Source organism: Ruditapes philippinarum, unplaced genomic scaffold (assembly GCF_026571515.1).
Source record: "Ruditapes philippinarum isolate M1 unplaced genomic scaffold, ASM2657151v2 ctg7191_1_1_1_1, whole genome shotgun sequence".
Lineage (NCBI taxonomy): Eukaryota > Metazoa > Mollusca > Bivalvia > Venerida > Veneridae > Ruditapes > Ruditapes philippinarum.
In genome coordinates this window covers 36,950-43,550 of record NW_026863800.1, presented here as the reverse complement: position 1 = coordinate 43,550, position 6,601 = coordinate 36,950, and positions in this window count along the sequence as shown.

Genomic DNA, 6,601 nt, shown 5'->3' with positions numbered 1-6,601 from the left:
ATTGTCACAAATGGCGTCAGGGGGTTTCCTTTTAATTTTTGAGAAAAACAAATCAAATTGAAAAAAAAAACGAACAGCTGTGGAGACATACATACAGAATGCTTGTAAAAATGAAAATAATATTAACGTTACAAATAAAACTATCGCAATAAAAACTTTGCGTCTTTTTAGTTTAGACACTGAATAAATCTGGTCTAGTCCAGTATGACACAAAGTATTTGTGCATGGAAACGTACATCAATAGTGTATAGGATTTGATGTATTTTCTAGTTTAATATCAATTCATACTGAGGTTTTTTGACACGACTTGACTGGAAATAATTTTCCGAGATTTATGTTCAGATCATTTTGCTTACTCCGTTTTTCCAGAATGATTATTCTAATAGGGAAAAAAGATGCAAACTTGAAAAGCGTTACTCAAATCGGGCTTAAAAAGGACACACAAAGTACGATTTTCAATTCATTCCGAGTTCGCATATATCTTTCTGTTTTAAGTGCCCCAGTTGATCTATGCAAGAAATTCAATTTGTTTATGTTTTTTAGGCTTTAAATCTCATTACATAGACCACTACGTTATACGTCGTTATACTTACATCAAACTTACCAATACGATACACAATAATTTCATAGACGTAAAAAGTCCTAATAAAACTGTGTCACATTGAAGGTTCCATGATAACCGCTGTATGAACACATCTACGGATGTTTCTAAATTCAAAATTTCACCATTTTCGTGTTAGATGTTGAATTCTGCATATGCCGGTGCTAGGGGGCGTGGACGGTAACTTGCACATTCCAGTACCGTCCATGAACAGGCTCAATCAAACCGAGCCTGCAACATTTTCAGTTTTGTTGTGTTGGACTTTCTTTAGGGATTCTATTTTTGTCTATTTTAGAACTGAATTTTACATGTATGGTCTATGACTGAAAGATAAATATGTCTACACATTTTCACAATTTAATAAACTCAGACACTTTACCTTCTTATGGCTTCTCAATCTGATAAAAGTGGAAATGTCTCGAGCTTATATTTATTAATTTATCTTATTAATTATCCTTGTAGCCTTATCCTAAGATGATGTTATGACTCACACTTCACAATTTACTCATTATTGTACGTTGGTTATATACTAAGTATTCAATATTAAGGCGGACGAAAAGGTATACTCAAAACCTATACATCTAAAATAATTGTTATTCAAAATTAAGCAATAAACTGAACAAGCAAGCATATCAAAGTAAACACATTTACAACAAGAGTATGGTGCTTTAAGTAAATTTGAATTAACTTGTTTAGATTTACTATATACTTGTAAAACACCTTTTTCTTTGCTACCAACTTATATATTTGAATGATTATATTTTGTATGATAATGTGCTTTGTAACAGTCAGGCTAAAATAAAATTTCTGTTATAAGTAAACTAGACAATGGCTAATTATCATTATATCATATCTGAACAATACAATTTTATGAGAGCAAAAATCTAACGGTCATAAAAAAGTTAAAATGAAAATTTCAGTGTTCCAAGATTGATATCTGATTATAAGCAAAGGTGGGTCGACAGTTCAATAATTTAAACTGTAAATAAATCCAAAACAAACTATTGACATTGATTGAAATGTAATTTAGAACATGATATCAACGGGTGAACATTTTTGTCAGATTTTAAATCCAGAAAGATGACATGGCAATGATTGGGTCTCCATGCATTGCTATCGATTACACTTGCAACAGCTTGCGCGTCATTCTAAACAAACAACCAAATTTCAGTTGCACCAAAATATCATTTTCAGATGCGTGTTTATTTATTCTATCCTCGTTTCAAAAACACGCAAATGTAAACTTCCTCAAATAATTTACTGTTTAGTGAAGATCGACTGACATTAGATTCATACTTTACACCCCAATTAATATCATTTGAAAGGCAAAACAGTACATGAAAAAAGTTGTAAATTTAATGCTATCAGATATGGGCATCGACTTGACAGTTGTTCAACAATTTACATAACGTGTCCGATGACTAATTTAATAAGACCTATATGCAAATGTGTCATTGACGAAAAGGCCTGCTATGTTGTAATTTGGTCTAGATTTTCGGGACACTGAGCAGTAATCAGTTTCAATATGCGGCAACATTTTGCTTAAATGATATTATTAACATTCCTTCCCCCGTCCGCCACTTCGTTGTTATATTAGGCATCAAATAATCCCACTTAGTTTGTTTATTGAGCGACAAATGGAGTGATACATCAATGTTCTGTAAATAATCAGAGTTGGATAGACGACATCAATCTACTTATCTTAGACGATTGATTCCGTATTCCGAGTAATAAAGACGCTTTCTTTGTTTAATGAAGCTGTTGCTGCATTTTTAGAAAGCACAATTGAGGCTATATTGAAACGTTGTTTTATATTGTCGAAAGGTCTTTCACTGTATTTGTAATACTACGAGTAAGAGTTTCTTTATACTTACAAATGTTTACATTTCCATAATATTTCATACTGCAAATGGCTTTCATTGCCAATAAATTTTGCATTTTCTTTATAAAAAATGGGTCATCTTCTATGCAAATTGGTTTACACTAATAACAATTTTTACATTACAATTGTTTTCAGTATCAGTAAATTATACAATGTACAATGCAAGTGGTTTAATGCATTACAAAACAATCTTAGTATGTTACCGATAAAACATTGCCACCTTGTTATCACCATACCAAGATGTTAATGGTGTTTGTTAAAATCGTTTTATGATATTTTATAAAATATTTTCACGATTTTTATGAGTTGCAAAGTAAAAACAATTTAATGGAAATTTATAGTGTTGTTTTTATTTTTATTTCGAATATCACTGAATACACCATTTACTTTTCTAATTCCCCATTTTGGTAACGATTTTAGCTATCGTTTCAGTTAAAGGCATTAGTGGTTCAAGATGAAAATGATGAAGAAATGATTGCTATAAGGAAGGGAACCAGAAAATATCTCGTATAAAATTGCTAGGCCAAGATGTGCATCGCCTGTAAATGTATCCGAAACTATCTCAATTAGTTTGCTAATTCTTAATGGCAGGCAAATTATCTTATTTATTTAACACAGAGTAATGTTTACAGACATGAACTGTACGAGTATAGAGAGTGGTAATTATTCCCTGGAACTAATTATTTTCTAAATACTTCCACTAGCGAGATATATAAACTGTTACCACTGTGTTCTCCGAGGTACCAACTAAGTTAATCAAGGAGCGCAGATTTAATGTCTATGTGCTAAGAGAAGTATACAAGATCAGTAATATGTCAGAAATGTTTATATCTCTAATCCTGAAAAAAGGTGTGCAACTGTTTTAATTTTAAACGCTCGTACGAGGCAGCGGACAGTTTTGATTGTAATCAGTCTGCACGAGAAAGCACGTGCGCCCAATTCTCTACACGGACTGTTCGCACCAAGTCATTATCGCTGTTAGAATTCATAAAATAAAACATCAGGGGGTGATTGTAAACTCATATTTACAATTAATTATCAAAGGTTTAGAAAACAGGGTGGTAAATCTTTTAGCACATTTAAGATAAATGCTATATTAACTTTGTATAAATTGAAGGTAAAAAAAATAATAAAATTAAGATAAATGAATGCATATGCCTCATTCCTTTCTTGGTGCAACTCTTAAAGGTATCTATTTACTGGCACATTTATTTCAGATAGAATATAAGTCAACAGAAGGATTAATCTAAAATTGTTTACGCCAATATCTTGTCCAGGTTTTATATTTTGACATATCAGACATACATGTAGTGTTAAAGTTGTGTTTCAAATGTACTTGCCACAAACGAAATTAAATCATAATGAACTTTGTTTTCAAACTCATATACATGTAATAGCTTACAACAAATAATATTTTTGTTTGTTATTTTGTTTTTAAAATTTAGCTAAAGTCATGCACCTTTGGGAATCAATGTCACTAAATAGTTAAGATCTACGTTAGATATATGCTACAAAGGTATATTCCTTTGAATGCTAGCTATGAAAACTAACTGCCCTATGTCACTCGTATAAAGTCAAGCCACCTTTCACATATGACTAATCTTATAACGTTTTCAAACTTTTCATTTCGATCTTAGATTTACATCGAGTGATTAACACCATTTTATATGTCAGCCTATATGGAACTCGCCAAGACTCAAATGGACAGTTCCAAAATTCACTGCAGGGTCAATCTATTAAACATATACAGAGGTGTAAAGGTTAAAGAAACAAACCATTTCCTATTATTACAAAACTCTAATAACTTAATAAGTCGTCACGGGTATACCACTGGAAAATGACAACTTTAAGTGAAAGTAGATTTACCATACTGAACAGGAACATTGGCTCTATTAGCAATTTCTTTATTATGGTTCTCTTCAATTTTTGAGGGCATCTATATTAAACACATCATGTTTTGTTATTTTGGTTGTTAAAATTTCATGTTCTTCTGATATCAAGATAATTGAAGATATATCTATACAAAATTTGGTAAAAGGAAATTTTGCAAAACACATTTTCATTATTAAATGTCCTATTGAAATTGAACGTACAAAATAGCGTTGAAAATATGATACTTTCAATACTGTTTAAACAAGTTTTCAAATAATAAGATTATAAACGTGTTACAACTAATGCTTTCTAACTGACATTAATTGGCAAAATGAAGAGAATAACTAAACAAATAAAGCATTTCAGTTTTTTGTTACTTTAATCATTATAGCAATGAATGGCAATGATTTAAACTGATTGATCAGTGACATGTAAAGAATCTTTCTGTCAATAAGATGGTAAAAAACATCTATTATACTGAGTTATTCATTGATTTTGAAATATATTAAGTCAACATTATAATACAAAGGGGGATTATGTTTCATATAACTCTTTTTGGCAATATTGTAAAGAAAATTGCTGATTAAAATATCTTTTAAACGTATAAAATTATTCAAATATAATGTGCAACAGGAGGTTATTATTATCCACTTTATTTGAAAAATGATAAAAGAATAAAAAAATCAAATCAAGTCAATTCAAAGCACCTTTTTTATTTCAATATTAGTGCTTATGACAAATTATGCACTTCATAACATTTAATCAGAACAGAACAGAATAGAACAGAACTTTTATTTCTTTGATCATCATTTTCAACATGATTCATAAGTTACAAGTACAATTTGGTGCAATCATTCAATGCAACAATATAAACATCATGCCATTTTTTAAACTTGAACTATAATTACTATTAAGAAAAACTGGTCTATTTACAGAATTACATAGTAAAACAGTTAAAACTGATCAATTATAGAGATCAATCTAAAAATCAAAGATAAAACATGCTTAACACTTTAAAAAAAAAAATTTAATCTTACATTAGGTTCTACAACATCAAAGAGTGGTATTTTTCATACAAAGTATTTTTTAAACTTTTGACTTGTGCTACAGTTCCACAATGATCACATTTAATTTCAATGTTTATTAAAATAAATAGCTCATATAAATTCTTATAATAGGCTTTTTACTCAACATGATTTTCAAAAGTGGATTTTGATTAAGAAATTCGATTTTACAGCTTTATTTACATGCCAAATCTTTCAATTAAGTCTGGGGAAAAATTATTTTAAGAAAACTGAGCATTAAAAATAGTTCAATAGCTAACTATAGTAATATCTCTCTATTTTTTATTACTACAAACATTTTGTAAAAAATACATTCAAAAAGATAATACATATATTTTCAATTATGTAAATACATTCAATTATTGTGAAAAAATAATCTATAATTCAATAATTTTGTAAAAACATATAATTAACAATTTACATTTTCAAATTCTTACATTACTTCAGGTACAGACTACCCCATTGTGAAACACAAATGCATAAAAAACTGAAGTGGCTCCTGTCTAACAGTTTATCTTTTATTCTATTATGTGTTTTACATCTTTGTTTACATAGTTTCAATTCAACATTGTACACTATTATCATATAGATTAAGTTAATTGAATTTTCATAGATAATTTTCTATACCTATCTTATATCAATTCAATTAGCCAGGTTGTTTGTTTACCTTTCTCATAAGAAAAATACTTCCCTCAGACAATTGCCTGCATGCCTGCAAAAATAAAGTTAACACTAGCTGGGAAGTGGGTTACATTCCTTTCAATAATTTAATATAAATGTAAATTTTGCAATTGTTGTTAAAACCGATAAAAATTTATAAATATTGGTTATAAAAATCAAACGTCCTGATTCACAATGAATTATAATACAATAACATGCATATGACAGAGTTAAGAATCACTTGTTTAAACACTCTTAGTTTAAACATATTTCATTGCATCAAATACATGTCAAATATTATACAAATGATATATAACAAAAAGCAAATGGGTTGGGCAACAAGTTGTAGCAACATTAGATTAAGCTCTTCCCAGAAACACTCTTGTAAATGATAGTATCATAATGTATTTTTGTAACTTCTCAAGCTGTAAATAACCTCATACAATTGGAGGAAATTACATAGCATCAATATTCAATTTTATAAATATTAAATGCAAAATTGAAATATTGTCATGGTTAAAA